This window comes from Hypanus sabinus, chromosome 16, assembly GCF_030144855.1.
Source record: "Hypanus sabinus isolate sHypSab1 chromosome 16, sHypSab1.hap1, whole genome shotgun sequence".
Lineage (NCBI taxonomy): Eukaryota > Metazoa > Chordata > Chondrichthyes > Myliobatiformes > Dasyatidae > Hypanus > Hypanus sabinus.
Genome location: NC_082721.1, coordinates 6,704,762 through 6,722,916, shown reverse-complemented (window position 1 = coordinate 6,722,916; position 18,155 = coordinate 6,704,762). Strand labels below are relative to the sequence as shown.

Sequence of the window (18,155 nt, the reverse complement as noted above, 5' to 3'; positions counted from 1 at the left end):
CTTGTGGATAATAGAAATCATATTTGAATTTGACATTGTTAACAGTTTTGTAATTCTCTGATCATTGTGTGTATTTTGTAAGTGAATAACCTTTTGTAGTTTCGTTTTTTTTAAATAGTAAAAGGTAAAACAAAAACGATGCAATGCAGAATATAGTGTAATATAGTGTAAAAGTTACAGTGCAGTAGACAAGGACTGTATTTCAGAGTATCTGAACCCACTGGTGTCTGGGTGATTTTGTAAATTCTCCCCGTGACTGTGTGGGTTTCCTCTGGGTTCTCTGGTTTCCTCCCACATTCCAAAATTGTAACAGTTGGTCATTACAAATTGTTCAGGGTTAAATCAGGGATTGCTGGTGGCAAAACTGGAAGGGCCTATTCTTCACTGTGTCTGAATAAATTGAAATACAGTACTAGATTAGCCTGACGATGTACTTTTGATTATCCAATCCTTCAACTGCTCAACTAGAATGCTGATCTTTAACTTGATCGTCAAGGATTCCAAGTTGGCATTGGTGATATCTGGTGATGTTTTGAGGCCTGCTCACAAAACTTCTAGATGTACTCTTTCCCAACAGGAGGACCCTCACCAGCACCACCGTCTAGGCCATCCTTTCTTCTCGTTGCTGGCATTGAGATAGAAGTACAGGAGCCTTAGATCCTACACCACCAGGTTCAGGAACAGTTAATCCCCCTCAACCATCAGTTTCCTAAACCAGCATGGAAAGCTTGACTTGCCTTAACATTGAACTGATTCCACAACTGTTGGGCTCACTTTCAAGGACTCGGCATTTATTAATATTATTATTTTCTCCCTGTGACCACATGGGTTTCATTTGGATTCTCAATGTTTATTAATATTTAGTTTTTTCCGTGTATTAGCACATTGCATTTATTGTCTTTTGCACAGTGTTTGTCCATCCTTGTATGCAGTTTTTCATTGATTTTTGTGTTTCATTACTGTGAATGCCTGCAAGTAAATTAATCTCGGTAGTATATGGTGACGTGGCTTCACTTGTGTGTGTGTTTGTTTTACACACTTTAATAATGAATTTACCTTGAACTTTGTATTTTGATCCTTGATGCCATGGGACATGTCAAAGGCACATTGTCCCTTGTAAATTCTAGAATATGAACATGCATTCTAATTAGGGAAGGGAAAGCAGTTGGCTTCTCATGGAAAAGTTCCTCAGAGGTATATATCCTTGCAATTTTCTACTTGAATTGGCTCCCATGCCATCATACACGAAGCATAACTAATGAAAATTCTCTCTCGACAGCCCTAAGCTGCTTTCTGACTACAGTAGCTATTTTAGCTCTGAGCTGTGCTGATATCCCTTGTGTTTTTATGCATGTTGATCTTTGCCAGGTACTCTAAATATCTTGCTCTGTTATTTTGTCCATTGTTTTTGCCCCTTCCCCATTCCAGGTACCTTATTTGTAAACTGCCTCTGAAGAGGCAGATCCATTCTACATTTTGCTTCAATGAAAATGAATTGGAATCGGCTTTATCTCTTCCTGCACTCTTTCTCTTTCTGTTCTTCATTCTGGCTCCCTTCTCACCCCTTCTTTTCTCCTCACCTGTCCATTACCCCCCTGTGCTGCCCCTCCTCCCTTTCTTCACTATCGTCCCCTATCAGATTTCTTCTTCTTTGACCTATTAGTTCCCGTATTCTCATTTCATCTCGCCTTCCCCTCACCTGGCTTCACCTGTCACCTACCAACTTGTACTCCTTCCCCTCCCTCACCTTCTCCCCCATTCCAATCCAAGTGAAGGGTTTTTGGCCAATATGTCAACTGTTCTTCTTCTCCATAGACACTGTCTTATCTGCAGAGTTCCTCCAGCATTTTGTGAGTGTTACGCTGGATTTCCAGCATCTGCAGAATCTCTTGTGTTTATGATTAAGGCTCTGTCTTTGTTTTATGATCTGGTTTCTGCTGTGACTTTTCAGTCTAGCCTCCTGACGAGTGTCTGCTACCTTTTTTCAGGCCCTGTAGCTTTCCCTAATGAGCCATTTCTCTGAGCTCCTTTGGAAATTATTATTGCCGGCTGGAAATGTAGCATTTTCCCACTGAATCAAACGGCTTGAAACCAATTCCTCACATGCTCGATACTAACACCTTCAGGGACTTGCTGAAAAGGCTATTTCACTACAGAAAATAATTTGGAACAACTAATACTGTATTTGTTACTGGGCCCTATTTTTTGTTTATTAATACAAAATAAGCTCCAGGGAATGCACTGTTGCAATTAAAGCAAAAAAGCTTGAAGGACAATCAGAATCAGGTTTATCACTGAATGTTGTGAAAGTTGTTTTATGTGGCAGTAGTACAGTGCAATGCATAAAAGTACTACAAAATTACAATATGAAATGTAAAAATTAAATCTCATCATCTTTGTCATTATGTACTGTGTTGTATGACTTAAATGATCATGGTCTTTGACCATGATTGTTCTTAGCAAATTTTTCTACAGCAGTTTGCCATTGCCTTTTGGGCAGTGTCTTTACAAGATGGGTGACCCTGGCAATTATCAGTACTCTTCAGAGATTGTTTAACTGGCGTCAGTGGTCAAATAACCGGGATCTGTGATGTGTATCAGTTGCTCATACGACAGTCCACCATCTGCTCCCATGGCTTCATGTGGCCCAGATCAGAGGGGCTGAGTAGGTGCTACACCTTACCAAAGGGTGACCCGCAAGCTAGTGGAGGGAAGGGGCACCTTACACCTCCTTTGGTAGAGACTTATCTCCATTCTGCCGCACTAAATTAAATAAGTAATGCAAAAATGTTAAGGTGGTGGTCATAGTTTGGTTCATTGTCTGTTCGGAAATCCTACAGTGAAGGGGAAGAAGCTGTTCCTAAAATGTCTTCATGCTCCTGTATCTCTTTTCTCATGTAGTGCGAAAAGAGCAGGTCGTTGATGGGGATATTTAATGATGGATATCACCTTTTTGAGGCATTGTCTTTTGAAGATGTCCTTGATGCTGGGGAGGCTAGTGCCCATGATGGAGTTGGTTGAGCTTGCATCTTTCTGTAACCTTTTTCTGATCCTGCGCAGTGGGCCCTCCATATCAGACAGTGATGCAACCATTTAGAATGCTACCCATGGTACATCTGTAGAAATTTGCTGTAGTCTTTGCCATTGCACATACCAACAAAATATAACCACTGTTGTGCCGTCTTCATAATTGCATCAATATGCTGGGCCCAGGACAGATCTTCAGAGATGTTTTCACCCAGGAATTTGAAGTGTGTGGTAAATGCACTTATTATTTTTTAAGTTATTTGTTATATTACTGTGTGTGAGAGAGAGAGAGTTGCATGTACAGTGCTGTGCACCATGATCTGAAGGATTTTTTTTTTGGTGGTATACATATGTATGGTTGTACTGCCTCCAAAGCCGGTATATCCTTAAAGTATGGAGACTGCACAAAGTATCCCAGATGCGGCCTCACCAGTACCCTGTATAGTTGCAGCATGACCTCCCTGCTCTTGAATTCAATCCCTCTAGCAATGAAAGCCAACATTCCATTTGCCGCCTGTTGTACCTGCAAGCCAGTTTTTTGTGATTCATGAGCAAGCACTCCCAAGTCCCTCTGCTGCAGTCTTTCACCATTTAAATAATAATCTGCTCTTCTATTATTCCTTCCAAAGTGGATGATCTCGCATTTACCAACGTTATATTCCATCTGCCAGACCTTGGCCCACTCACTTAACCTATCTATATCCCTCTGCAGACACTCCACATCCTCAGTACAATTATTTTTCTACTCCGTTTAGTGTCATCAACAAATTTTGCTACGCTACACTCAGTCCCCTCTTCCAAATCATCAATGTAAATGGTAAACAGCTGCAGGCCCAACACTGACCTCTACAGCACCACTGACTGCCAACCGGAGAAACACCCATTTATACCAACTCTCTGCCTTCTATTGGTTAACCAATCCACTATCCATGCCAATATACTTCCTCTGATTCCATGCATCCATATCTTATTTATAAGTCTCTTGTGCGGCACATAATCGAATGCCTTCTGGAAAACAAGTATACGATGTACACCTGTTCCTCTCTATCCACTGCACTCATTATGTCTTCAAAGAGCTCCGTTAAGTTTGTCGAACAGGACCTGCCCTTCCTGAATCCATACTATATCTGTCTAAAGGAACCACCCCTTTCTAAATATTTTGGCATTTCTTTCTTAATGACAGCTTCAAGCATTTTCCCAATTATAGATGTTAAACTAACTGGCCTATAGTTGCCCATCTTTTGCCTACATCCTTTTTTAAAAGGTGGCGTAATGTTTGCTGTCTTCATATCTGCCGGGACCTGCCTAGAGTCTAGAGAGTTTTGATAAACGATTACCAACGCACCTACTATAACCTCTGCCAATTCCTTCAGCACCGTGGGGTGCATCCCATCAAGACCAGGGGACTTGTCTACCTTCAGGCCTTCTAGTTTGCTCATCACTATCTTTCTAGTGACAGTGATTTTATCAAGGTCCTCACCTCCCATTTCATCCATAACATCCTTCTTTGGCATATCACTTGTGTCCTCCACAGTGAAGATAGACACAAAATAGTCGTTCAATGCCTCAGCCATTTCTTTATCACCCAATATCAATTTCTGCTTTTCGTCTTCCAAGAGACCTACGTTGACTTTAGCCACCTTCTTCCGCTATATATATATTTATAAAAACTTTTGCTATGTTTTTATATTTTGTGCTAATTTACTTTCATACTCTTTATCTTCCCTTGCCTTATTTCTTGTTTAGTTGTTCTCTGTTGCTTTTTAAAGTTTTCTCAATCCTCCAGTCTCCCACTACTCTTTGTGGCTTTGTACACATGAGCTTTTAATTTTGATACCATCTTTTATTTCCTTAGTTATCCAAGGCTGGCTCTCCCCACACTTACCGTCCTTACTTTTGACTGGAATATACTTTTGTTGAGCACTGTGAAATTTTAAAGTATTCCACTGTTTCTCAAATGACCTACTAAATAGACTGTGCTCCCAATCCACATTAGCCAACTCCTCCCTCATCCTGTTATAATCTTCCTTGTTCAAGCATAATATAGCAGTTTTAGATCTAACTATTTCATCCTCCATCTGAATGCAAAATTCAATCATACTATATTGAAATCATCAGGCTCTTGAACTAGCGTGGATAACTTCACTCACCCCAACATTAAATTGATTCCACCACCTGCAAACTCATTTTCAAAGGCTCTACGACTCATGTTCTCAGTATTTATGTATTTTTGTTCTTTTTGTATTTGCACATTTGTCATTTTGTGTTGGCTTTTCATTGATTCTATTGTATTCCTTCTGAGAAGAAAATTAATCTCAAGGTAGTATATGGTGATTTTGATGTACTTTGATATTTACTTTGAAGCGATATTTTCGGATCTCCAAAGAACCCACTAGAATAAGTAACGAGAAATGTTTATGTGGCTTTGTTAGGGAGGTAAACCCAATAACTTCAAGAGCAAGTTTGGCACAAATAGTTCAAGGTGAGTCAGAGTCAAGTTTAATATCATTGACATATGTTATTCTTTGTCATGTATTCTTCTGAGCAGTGGTATGGTGTAATACATAATGAAAACTAAATGTCAGTGAGAAATTATATGAAAGTTAAGTTGTGCAAAAAGAAAAAAAGTGTTCGTGGGTTTATTGTCCATTCTTAAGTCTGAATGCAGAGGGGAAGAAGCTGTTCTTGAAATGCTAATTGTGTGTCTTTAGGCTCCTATACCACGACCTTGATGGTAGCAATGAGAAGAAGGCATACCCTGGGTGATGGGGGTCCTTAATGATGGATGCCACCTTCTTGAGGCATTGCCTTTTGAAGATGGTCTCGCTACTGGAAAGGCAAGTGCCCATAACAGAGCTTACAACTTTCTGCCGCTTCTTTCAACCTTCTCCACCCTGGAGTATCTTTGCTCATGAGTGTAGTTGCATGATTATGATGGGCAAATAACTTGCAGTCGACAGTATAAGATATGTGAATGATGTTTGTCATGTAGGATTTGCAGAGTAATTCGTGAGCATCCATGTGTTAATTCTCTGTAGATTAGGAAAACTATATAGTACCATGTGGCTGCTTTGCACCTGCTACCCCTGAGTGATTAATTTGTGATTCCAAGGGGAAGATTTTTTTTAAATATCACTGTCTTAATTTGCATTGTTGAAGGAAAATATCTTTGGGGCCTTAACACTGGATTTTGTTTATTTCAACCTCTAGGAATTCTACCGAGTGAAGTTGGAGGGGAGGAACTAGGGACAATATTGTGCTTGTATATCTCAACAGTGGATTGGCCTCTTGACTGTTGGTTGTCTGTCGTATCTAACGATGACAAGAGACCTGTGCAGGAGAGTTTTTTTTAGTGGAAAAGCAGTTGCAATGGGATAGTTGCATCTCCCTGACCTCCAGAAGTCTGTGTCCAGTGGTATGAGGGATCGTCTCAAACTGGGGTCTTCCTTAGTTGCAGTGAATGACAGTAACTACTTCGGTGCCTTGACATACCCTTTGAAGAACTACCTTCCTGGCCACTGGATCTGATAAGTATATCCCTATCTTACTGTGGTATGAAGCCCACCGGCTGCACTCACCTGGTTTAGCTCTCCTGTTGAAGTAGTGTACAGGGAGGGCTTGGCTGCTGTCACATGCAAACAGCTACTTGGAGCCACAGGTGAGAACGCAGTGTCTGGTGGGAACCAAAGGAGAGTGAGCTGCCCCAGCACTGACACGACAATCCCCATCACCAGAGGTACCATCCTTTCCCTGGACACTCCATACACCCCTTGCTTTTTGGTTGAAATTGGTTAAAGTTAACAACATGTTAACAGCTGTACTATTTTGTGACAAAGTAAATTGCAGTTTTCAGCTTTGTTTTCATTTTTTATTGCATTTGGGTGATCACATGGGTTATAGTAAGAAAGCATAGTGTATTGTCCTTCAAAGGGTGGTGTATCTGTGGAATTCATTGCCCAGGAGGCTGTGGAGGTCAAGATATTTGGTATAATTAAAAGTGGAGGTTGATAGTTTCTTGATTAGTCAGGCCACCAAAGGATACAGGGAGAAGTTAGGAGAATGGGGTTGACAGATGATAAATCTGCCAAGATGAAATGGAAGGGCAGCCTATATGTGCTGAATGGCCTAATTCTGTTCTGATGTCTTATTAGTCGGGGGGTGGGTGTTGAGTTCAAGAGCCATGGGGTAATGTTGCAGCTCTATAAATCTGGTTAGACAATACCTAGAATGTTGTATTCAATTCTGGTCACCTCATTATAGGAAGGATATGGGAGCAGAGGAGATTTACCGAGATGTTACCTGGGTAGGAGAGCATGACTTGTAAAGATAGGTTGAGTGAGCTAGAGCTTTTCACTTTGAAATGAAGGAGAATAAGAGGTTGGTTAAGAAGGTGTGTTGTGTTGACCTTCATTAGTCAAGGAGTTGAGTTCAAGAGCTTTGAGGTAATGATGCAGCTCTATCAAACTGAGTTAGACCACACTTGAAATTTTAAGTTCAATTCTGGTCACCTCATTATTGGAAGAATGTGGATGCTTTGGAGGGTGCAGAGAAGATTTACCATGATGCTGCCTGAATTAATCAACATGTTCCATTGCTTTTGCTTCTACTTGCTTCATCTGTCTCCCCTGTTTTCTCAGTCAGTCAGGTTTTCTTTACCCTCTACCCAATGTTCAGCTGCTCAAAGTGGTGTCAGCCTGAAAAGTTGACTATTAATTCTTCACCGTAGATGCTACCTGACCTACTGAGTTCCACCAGCATTTTGTGTGTTACTCTGGATTTCCAATACCTGCAGAATCTCTTGTATTTATGCTCTTCTGTAGTCCAGGTTTTGACCTGGAGGCATACAGCATGGAAAAACAAGTCATCACATCCACACCAACCAACAGTGATCCATCCATATTAATCCCATCTTCTAGCATTTGGACCACCATCTCCATGACAGCAGAAGGATGGAATTGTTTCAGGGCAACTAAAGCATGGAGATGTGGATTGATCTTTCCAGTTTATTAGCCCTTTCAAGATGAATCAACAAATACCCTAAAGCAGTGCGTGTTAAGCATGTCTACATGTACACTAAGAAAGTTATTATTTTCTCAAATCAATTTCAAATACAAACCTTTCGTGTCACCTTTTTAAGTTCCAGAGTTTCACACTACTTGGAAAATAGATTATCATTAGTATTAACCATACTTTCCAACATGCATAATATAAATAAAATTGTAATTAGTTGGATAATTTGTTTTTTAAGTTTAGCGATAAAGTACCTTAGTGTGGACCAGAGCAGCCTATTGCGGATATATCTCTAAAAATAAAAAAAAAAGCTTTCACCATGCGCAGGTGTACATAATTGTGGTCAGTCTGTTGATGTCTTTTATTAGCTTTTCTTTGAAGTTCTTTAGCAAATTCTGAAATTGCATAAAGTGGCACATTAATGATTTGTATAGGATCAGAATGTAATTGATAGCTGAGGCCAGGCACCAATTCCCTACAACACCTGATTAGTTACCACTGCCTCCCCACCCCTGAAAAAGACCTATTTATTTGTACTGTTACCTGATTGTATTGAAAATTGGTTAACCTTACAACTAACATCATTCATTTAACTTTTTTAACAAGACCTTTTATGTGGAACTCCATTGCAACCTTTCTCACAATCCATGAGGATCACATCAGCTTCCTTCTATTCTGCCAATAACATCCTCAAACTGTAGTGTGTTTGTCACTTTCCCTTTCATTACTCAATCTTGACTTTTGTCCAGTTCCACTGGTGTTTTTGAAGTCAAGTTCAAGCTTACCATTCAACTGTATACTGCCTAATGAAAGTGTTCCTCAGGACTAAGGTGCACAACAGAGTACTTAAAACTCAGACACATATACCACAAAAAAAAATTCCATAATATTGACATTGAGAGTAAGGTGTGTTTATGACACAAAAATAAATGATGTTATGCTACTTGCGCTTCATATGTGATGAGAGCTGGGTAATGGCAGGGAGTACACAAGTCTCATGGCCTGGAGGAAGAAGCTGTTTCCCATCCTAGCAGTCCCTGTCCTTATACCTCTTGCCTGATGGTAAGGGATCAAAGAGACTGTGGACCAGACAATGGATCTTTGACAATGCTAATGTTCTGTTATCTTTAAGTATCAGATGTGGGAGCAGAAATAGACTATTTGGTCCAAAAAGTTTGCTCTACCATTCCTTCTCACCCCCATTTTCCTGCCTCCTTGATGTAATCTTTACTGCCCTTACTAATCATGACAGGGTTTACTTCTGCTTTAAATATACCCAGTAACTTGGCTCCACAGCTGTTTGTGCCCATGAGTTCCACAGATGCATCACCTTCTGACTAAAAAAAATATTCCCCCTCTTCTCTGTTCTAAAGGAACATCCTTCTATTCTGATGCAGTGTCTTCTGTTCCTAGACTCCCCCCATCCTTGCCAGATCCACTTTATCTAGGCCTTTCAACATGTGGTAGGTTTCAGTGAGATTTCTACCTTCATTCTTCTAAACTCCAGCAAGTAAGGCTGGTGTGGTAGCATAGTGGTTCACGTCACATAATGCTTTACAGTACAAATGACCCAGGTGCAATTCCTGCTGCTACCTTTAAGGAGTTCGAAAATTGCTAAGAGTTAGTGGGGGGGGGGGGGGGAGTGTGGTCTTCTGGATCCAAAGTGCTGGTTGGATGTAGGTCCTTGGGAGCCAAACTGGGGAACTCGGCCTAGACCTGATCCCCTCCTGATCATTGTGAATTGCAAGACATCTGACCCTACAAAGGACTGCAAGCCCTTGTGAGTGGATCATTGGGGTCTGATCCACCAATGTGAGATATTTATCATGTGTGGTGTACACAGAGCCCTTAGCCTTGTCAGTGATCCCTCACCTATCCAGCAATCTCTTTGGCCTCCTACCATCAGGCAGGAGGTACTGTAGCATTAGGACAAGGACTGTTGGGATGGGAAACAGCTTCTTCCTCCAGGCCTTATGACTACTGAACTCACGATCATCACAAATGAAATGCTGGTAGCACTGTGCTGGTTACTTATAACTTCTGTCAGAAATCAAGTCATTTGTTAATTTATTTGTGCTGATACTACTTTATGTTGTGTGTGAGTTGTATATATTGTAGTATGCACCTCGGTTTGGAGGAACATTGTTTCATTTGGCAGTATACAATTGAATGACAATGAACTTGATTGTGACCAAATACCAAGGCCAGTAGTGGGTTTACCTGCAGATATCAGGAGAATCATTAGTGGACGAACATTACACGTTTTATGATTTCTTGGTTATTTTCAAGTGTTAGTGGTGTTGCACACCTCAGTTCTGCTGAGTCATTGATACTATTCCAAGTATGGAGAAATTATCCTACCATTCCTCCTTTCCACACCAGCCACATAACAGTATGGTGACAGCAATTCAAGTCTTCAACATTTTCCTACCTAGGCATATGCCCAACTTCTACATTATTCATTATTCAGTTTGAAAGGAACTTGTATTGAATAAAGGTAAATAATTTTGTTTGTAAATCTCATGTTCAATTTTTGGTCAAATAAACTATTTCAGGAATTTAGGAATTGGTTTATTGTCCCATTTACTGAGGGAGGATGAAAATCTTGTCACATTATGACTTTTCCCAAAGAAGAAGATCTGCCTTTTCATGCATGACATTACTAGAGTATTTATTGAGTAGTGTTTGTTTAAAGATGTTCAAATCTAAACAGTGCGAGAATACGCCGCCTAGGTATTGGTTTTGGTTTATTATGGTCACATCTACTGAGGTACAGGAGAAAACTTTTGCTTATGAGGGATACAACATGGAACAGGCCATTCTAGCCTAATGAGCTGCACTGCCCAGCAACACTCCCTGCCCCTCTCCCATTTAACCCCACCCTAATTACAGGACAATTAACCTACCAACCGGTATGTTCTTGGATTGTGGGAGGAAACCCATGTGCTCATAGGAAGGACAACCAAACTTGTAGAAGGCACTGAAATTGAACTCAAATCCAATGCCCTGAGCTGCAATAGCATCGTGCTAACCATTACACCACTGTAGCAGACACTGGAATTAACTCTGATGTCCCAAGCTGTAATCACATAGCACTATCCACTATGCTACCATAGCAAACAGCGGAATTAAATTCCATTGAGCCACGCTGTAATAGCATCAGGCTAACCTCGACGTATGGCGTGTTTGCCTGCTTTCCAGACCACTCGTGCCATATGTAAAAGCATCAAGGTGGTTAAAAAGTTCAAGTTCATGTTCGTGTTTTTTGTCATTCAACCAAACGAGTGTGTATACCGCTAAAAGAAACATCATTCCTCTGAGGCCATAGTGCAAAACAGAGTACAGATAGTCACACGCAACACATGTAGTAATGATCCAGCACATCATCACAAAATATTAACACATTCACTGCATGTTTATGTAAAACAGTATAATGTTGCTAATGCTGTTATAATAAAACAAGCAGTTGTATAAAGAAAACAATACAAATTATAGTGCAAGTTATAGAGAAAGTATGGTGCAGATAGATCAAAAGATCAACAGTTCATCCCTTAGTCATAGTCATTGAAAAGTACACCACAGAAACAGTCTCTTCAGCCTATCTAGTTCATGCCAAACTATTTAAACTGCCTAGTCCAATTGATCTGTACCTAGAACTTGGCCCTCCAAACCCCTACTATCCGTGTACCCATCCAAACTTATCTTAAACATTGAAATCAAACCTCTATACACCACTTGCACTGACAGCTCATTCGACACTCTGAGTGAAGAGATTTCCCCTCATGTTGCCCTTAAAGTTTTCACCTTCACCCTTAACCCCAACAGCCTCTAGTCGTCTCACCCAACGTCAGTGGAAAAAGCCTACTTGCATTTACCCTATCTATGTCCCTCATTTTGTGTACCTTCATTAAATTTCCCTTCAATCTTCTGTGTTCCAAGGAATAAAGTCCTATTTAATCTTCCCTTATAACTCAGGTCCTCCGGACCCAGCAGCATCCTTATAAATTTTCTCCGTACTCTTTCAACCTTGTTTACATCTTTCTGTAGGTGGGTGACAATGATTGCAAACAGTACTCCAAATTAGGCCTCACCGATGCCTTACACAACCTCAACAGAGCACCCCATCTCCTGTAGTTGGTCCTTAGATTTAAGAAATGTATGAGTGGTCCATTCAATAGTCTGATAACAGCTGAATAGAAGCTGTCCTTGAGTCCGTGATCTCTGGTTTCAAAACATCGCACAGTTGTCTTCATTCCTTGAGCAGTTTTTGACTATATAATTACCTTTATCTGATATTGGTTATATTTTATAGATCCCATTGTTCTTGTTTCAAGAAGGTTTTCTTTAGGGCTTCCGCAATATTTATCACTCCGGTTGCTGCATTTGAAGGCTCAGACTGTACTCGCTGGAGTTTAGAAGAATGAAGGAGGATGTCATTGAAACCTGTTGAATATTGAAAGGTCTGGTAGAAAGGAGGTAGAGAAGATGTTTCTTATAGTGGTGGGGTCTAGGACCAGAGTGGACAACCTCAGAGTAGAGGACATCCCTTTAAAACAAATTAGGAATTTCTTTAACCAGGAGTAGTGAATCTGTGATTCCAGATGGCTGTGGAGGCCAAGTCATTGGGTACATTTAAAGTGTAAATTGACAGGTTCTTGATTAATAAAAGGGTATCAAAGGTTATGAGGAGAAGACAGGAGAATAGGGTTGAGGGGGATAATAAATCAGCCGTGATGGGATGGTAGAGAGACTTGATGGGCCGAATGGCCTCGTACTGCTCCTCTGACTTAGGGTTTTATCTATACCATAACTCTTAATTTTTTTCTTACTTTTATTCTCCAATTAGCTGTAAGTATTTCTGCATTAGTTCTGTGTTCCTGCTTTAAAAGAACTTAAAAGTTGATGAATGAGCAACTGCTGTGAAAAAGAAGACAAACTGCAAATACAAAAAAAGAACAATAATAAGTAATTAGCTTGAAGGTGATGAGATGCAGTGTACATTCGGAAGTTAGCAGGATGTCAAAGCATGGCTGGTTAATAAAAGATGAGCAAACTAGTTCCTTGCAGCAGAAATTGATCAGTGAATCATTTTTTGTTGTTATGAAAGATTGGAGAGAATATCAAGAAAATAGTTTTTGTTATAATGCACTGGGATTTTTAATCCCAGCTACAATGGCATAAGGGGTCTTAGCTCATCTCTAGTGTAGCGCTGGAGACCCAGGTTCAAATCCCACCAGTGGATATAAGGAGTTGGTGCGTTTTCCTCATAACCCTGTGGGTTTCCTCCCACATTCAAAGACGTACGGGTTGGTAGGTTAATTGGGTGACGCAGTCTCTAAAACTGGCAATTTTACCAGTTTGCTTCTCAATGAGTATTTGCATTAACAATGTGTTCAGACTTTGAATGGAGGTGGAACCAGCACCTTCTGACCCAGAGGTGTGAGCTGTACCAGCTAAACAAAGTGAGATTGCAATGAAAATAGTCTGAGGTAATAAATGTGAATTGTAGTGCTTTTGGTGCCTGGTTTGAGTAGGGGCTGAATCCGATTTTGATTAACCAAATTATGGGAGTTATTGATCTGCAACTGAGAGCAATTAACTCCCAGACTGCCTTTGTCATTAGTTTCCAGGGTTTAGTTCAACATAAAATGGATTTGTTATAAACGCCCAGTAAATCTTGAGTGGGGCATAGTTTATATAGTGATGGCAGGTATAAAAAGTGTGATGTTTGAAACTTGATTTTTTTTTATCTATTTAATATTGTGCTTCCTGTCGAATGTGAACTATTGTTGATAATACCAACGCCTCAAGATGTTTAATACTTGGATTACTCAGACTAAAGAATCAGTTATATTCTTTTATAATCCTTCTGCACGTTTACTGTAGCTGGAGCAGCAATTCCTTTGTACAAAAGTAAAGGAAATGTAAACACAATGGTGAAGATTTTTTGACAACTGATTAAAGAAACTTTTAAGGAAGTACAAGCAATGGGGAAATTGGTTGTATTGATGTATTGCAATGCAAGTTTGAAATGTGTTGTGTAATGTCTTGTTATTTTACCCAGTATGTATTGTACCTTTACTTTCTGTGCTGCATGCTTAAAGGTTCCACTTTGGAGGCTCAGCTTTATATTAATTAAAGCTTTGAAGTGGGGGGAGGGGCCGCCATTTCCCAAAACATTAAAGCCTCAGCTTTGGTAATAAAATGTCCAGGTGGATTAGATGGTTACCAGAGCACTGCATTCCACACAGTCTCGAGGTGGATTCCCTGAGGGACTCCCAAAGTAGTTGATCTCCAGAATTGTTCTTTCATTTCTTATCCACTAAAACTAGTAAATCGCTTTACTGTTGTCAGATATACTGAGGTACAGTAGAAAAACTTTGTTTTGCAGGCTATCTATACAGATCATTTCATCACAGTGAATTAAGCAAAACAACAACTGAATGCAGTTACAGGGGAAGTATGGTGCAGGCAGACATGTGGAACCATCCTCTTAAAAGCTTATAGTAATGTTCCTTGGAATTAATTTGTAGGCCCTCCATTGGTTGGGCTCAACTAGATATAATACAGGTTTCCCCTGCTACCTGAAGGTAGAGCATTCCTATGAAACGGTTGGTAAGCTGGAATGTCGTAAAGTGAAGAAGCAATTACCATTTATTTATATGGGAAAAATGTGTGAGGGTTCACAGACCCAAAAAATAACCTACCAAATCATGCCAAATAACACAGAAAACCTAAAACAACAGTAACATATAGTAAAAGCAGGAATGATATGTTAAATACACAGCCTGTATAAAGTAGAAATACTTTTCTGCAATCATTGCAGCACTATCTAGCATAGCAGAAATCTCAAGCAAGTACTCTCAGCACAAGCATTCTCGACAGAAGCACTCTCTCCAGTAACCTCTAGGCTATGAAGCTGTCAAATCATACTAAATAACACATTAAAAATACACAGCCTATATAAAGTAGAAATAATGTAAGTCCAGTGTAGTTTCACTTACTGGAATCAGGAAGACAGTGAGCACACCGATAATGGTGTGTTTGCCTGAGTCGTCGGAGGTTGGGGTGGTGGGAGGTAGAGGAGACTGGGGTGTCATCTCATTGTTGTCTTATTTCCATCAGGGCAGGCAGGTCACCTATGTCTACTTGCCTCGATGTCGAAGGTCGAGGTTCATTGTCTGTTGTGGCTGACGTGGAAGGCTTGAAAAACAACAGTATGCTTGACTGCTTAGCCTCGTGCATTTTTCTATCATACAGTTCTTTGTAAGAACTCAAACCATCCTGCAAATATGCCCTAAACCTACGTACCCTTTCAAAATTAAAGTCATACTTTTCTGCAATCCTTGCAGATTTGTTAATCACAGCGAAAATCTCACACAATTGCTTCACCTTCAGTTCCTGGACAACTTCACTTTCCTGTGTTACTGTGACACCACTCCACTGTGTGGAGTGTGGGCTCCACACTATATGGACACCACTCCACTCCACAGAGTTCGTTACTGTGTTCGGTTTCAAATGTTATCCTTTCCTCATGCAATTGCATCAGCTCTTGGTCATGGGATGCCAAAACCTCTTCAACATCATCTTCATCAATTTCCACAAACCCAGCTTCCTTAGTCAAACTCACTATGTCCTTACTTAGTTCACCACGATTGAAACGCTTTATTATGTCTAGTTTTACGCTAGGTGTAACACCCTTACAAGCTCTTTTAGGCTTTTCCGATACCTTAGAGCTCATCTTGCTAATGGATGCACAAAATAAATCGACATAAAGCACAGATGTTCACAGGCACGTGTTTAAGCAATGGCGACTAGAATGCATTTCCAGGGGAGGAGCTTGGCTGTTCAGGGTGCGTGCTGCCTTTTTTTCCATAACAGTGAAAACACCTTCTGTTAGTGAAAACCGGTAACTAATGTAGGTCTTTCGTAACAGCAAGGTGTCGTAAAGCGAACGTTTGAAAAATGAAGGCCACTTGTACTTCCTGGCTGTCTAGATATACAAGCCAGGGCAGTGTGATATGAAAAGCAAACTGCTGCCAATGCAGCAGACTGCCCCCTCCCCCCCCCCCCCCCCCCCCCACCCATGCAGCTGATGAATTGAAAGGAACAGCCAAGACCAATATAGTTTGGCATCAGCAGTGTTGCAGGAGTTGCCCATTGGCATTGAATTCAATGTCTTAAGGGCTCCTGCTCCGCATTTTTCGTCTAGGTTTATTACTGAAGCCTACTCAATGAGTGGGTATACCCACAAGGCAGCAGTGGTTTGAAATCAGAGCTTTCCTTGTAGATGAGCTGCCAACCATGCCTGATATGCCCCATCTGCCTGAAGTGACTGGTTTTAAGGCACCAGTAACTAAGCCACATGTTGAAGGCCAGGAACTGGACTTGGTTGTCAGAGGCTAATTGAGATGCATGCCACTGGGAGCATTTAGTTGCTAGTTGGAGCTTATCCCCACTACCAGCACACCCCAGCTATGACAACCTTAAGGACCTTGGAATTAACTGCCTTTTTACAAACCTCCTAGGATTAAGGTTCAAGTTTATTTCTCACTAGCACATTGAAGCATATAGTGAAATGTGTCATTCACATTAACAACAAAAAAAACAAGGAAGTAATATTCCTGCCATCGAAGAATAAAATAGCAGATTAGTAGGTAGGCCTCCGTTAGTCTCGATAGACCATTGATTTGCACCTTGGAAAGTTTCCAGGGCGCAAGCCTGGGCAAGGTTTTTTTTTTAGTGGAAGACCGACAGTTGCCCAAGCTGCAAGTCTCCCCTCTCCACACCACTGATGTTGTCTAAGGAAAGGGCATTAGAGCTGATTAGTAATAGGCTGTTCGCCACACATTCTTGTGCCAACATAGCATGTCCTCAATGCTCAAATTTCAAAGTAGATTTCATTTATTGCAGTAAACATTCCTCGTAAGTGGGAAAAATGGACAACAGAATGAATGAAAAACAGCAGACAGAGACCATAATCTGTGCGGATTGGTGATAACATCTGCTCGCCGACGATGAACACCAGTGCACCTCGGGTGTGTGCTTAGCCCACTGCTCTACTCTCTATATACCCATGACTGTGGCTAGGCATAGCTCATATACCATCAATTTTCTGATGATACAACCATTGTCGGTAGAATCTCAAGTGGTGACGAGGGTGTACAGGAGCAAGGTATGCCAACCAGTGGAGTGGTGTCGCAGCAACAACTTGGCACTCAGCATCAGTAAGACAAAAGAGCTGATTGTGGGCTTCGGGAAGAGCAAGATGAAGGAACACATACCAATCCTCATAGAGGGATCACAAGTGGAGAGAGTGAGCAGCTTCAATTTCTTGGGTGTCAAGATCTCTGAGGATCTGATTCTATAGATGTACCATGGAGAGCATTCTGACAGGCTGTGTCACTGTCTGGTATGGACGGGCTGCTGCAGAGGGTTGTAAGTTTAGTCAACTCTATCTTGGGTACTAGCCTACAAGGAGTGGTGTCTCAGAAAGGCAGCGTCCATTATTAAAGACCTCCAGCACCCAGTTAATGCCCTTTTCTCACTGTTACCATCAAGTGGGAGGTACAGAAGCCTGAAGACTCACATGCAGTGATTCAGGAACAGCTTCTTCCCCTCTCCATCTGATTCCTAAATGGACATTGAACTCTCAGACACTACCTCACTTTTTAAATATATATTTAAGTGTTTTTGCATGATTTTTTGATGTATTCAATATACATATGCTGTAATTGATTTACTTATTATTTTGATTTTTTTTTTATGTATTGTATTGAGCTGCTGCTGCTAAGTTAACAATGATAAATAAATAAGCAATAAACAAGCAAGAATATGAGTTGTAAAGCCCTTAAAAGTGAGTTCATAGGTTGTGGAATCAGTTCATTATTGGAGTGAGTGAGGTTATCCCCTCTGGTTCAGGAGCCTGATGGTTGAGGGGTAATAACTATTCCTGAACTTGGTGATGTGGATTCTGAGGAACTTGTACCTCCAAACTGGAACAGATCCAAGTCATTTCTCAGGCAGGAGTTCATATGTTTCATCACCAAACTCTCAAAGCACTTCATCACAGTGGATGTAGGTGCCATTAGGCAATGGTCATTGAGGCATGTTACCAC

At 40.8% G+C, this 18,155-nt stretch overlaps 1 protein-coding gene across 13 annotated transcripts in view; it reads left to right on the top strand.

Moving 5' to 3' along the window:
• The window catches only part of LOC132405974 (transcription factor 12-like), a 174,376-nt gene that overhangs the window by 76,883 nt on the left and 79,338 nt on the right, over window positions 1-18,155 (top strand). The gene's annotated exons all lie outside the window — the stretch shown is intronic.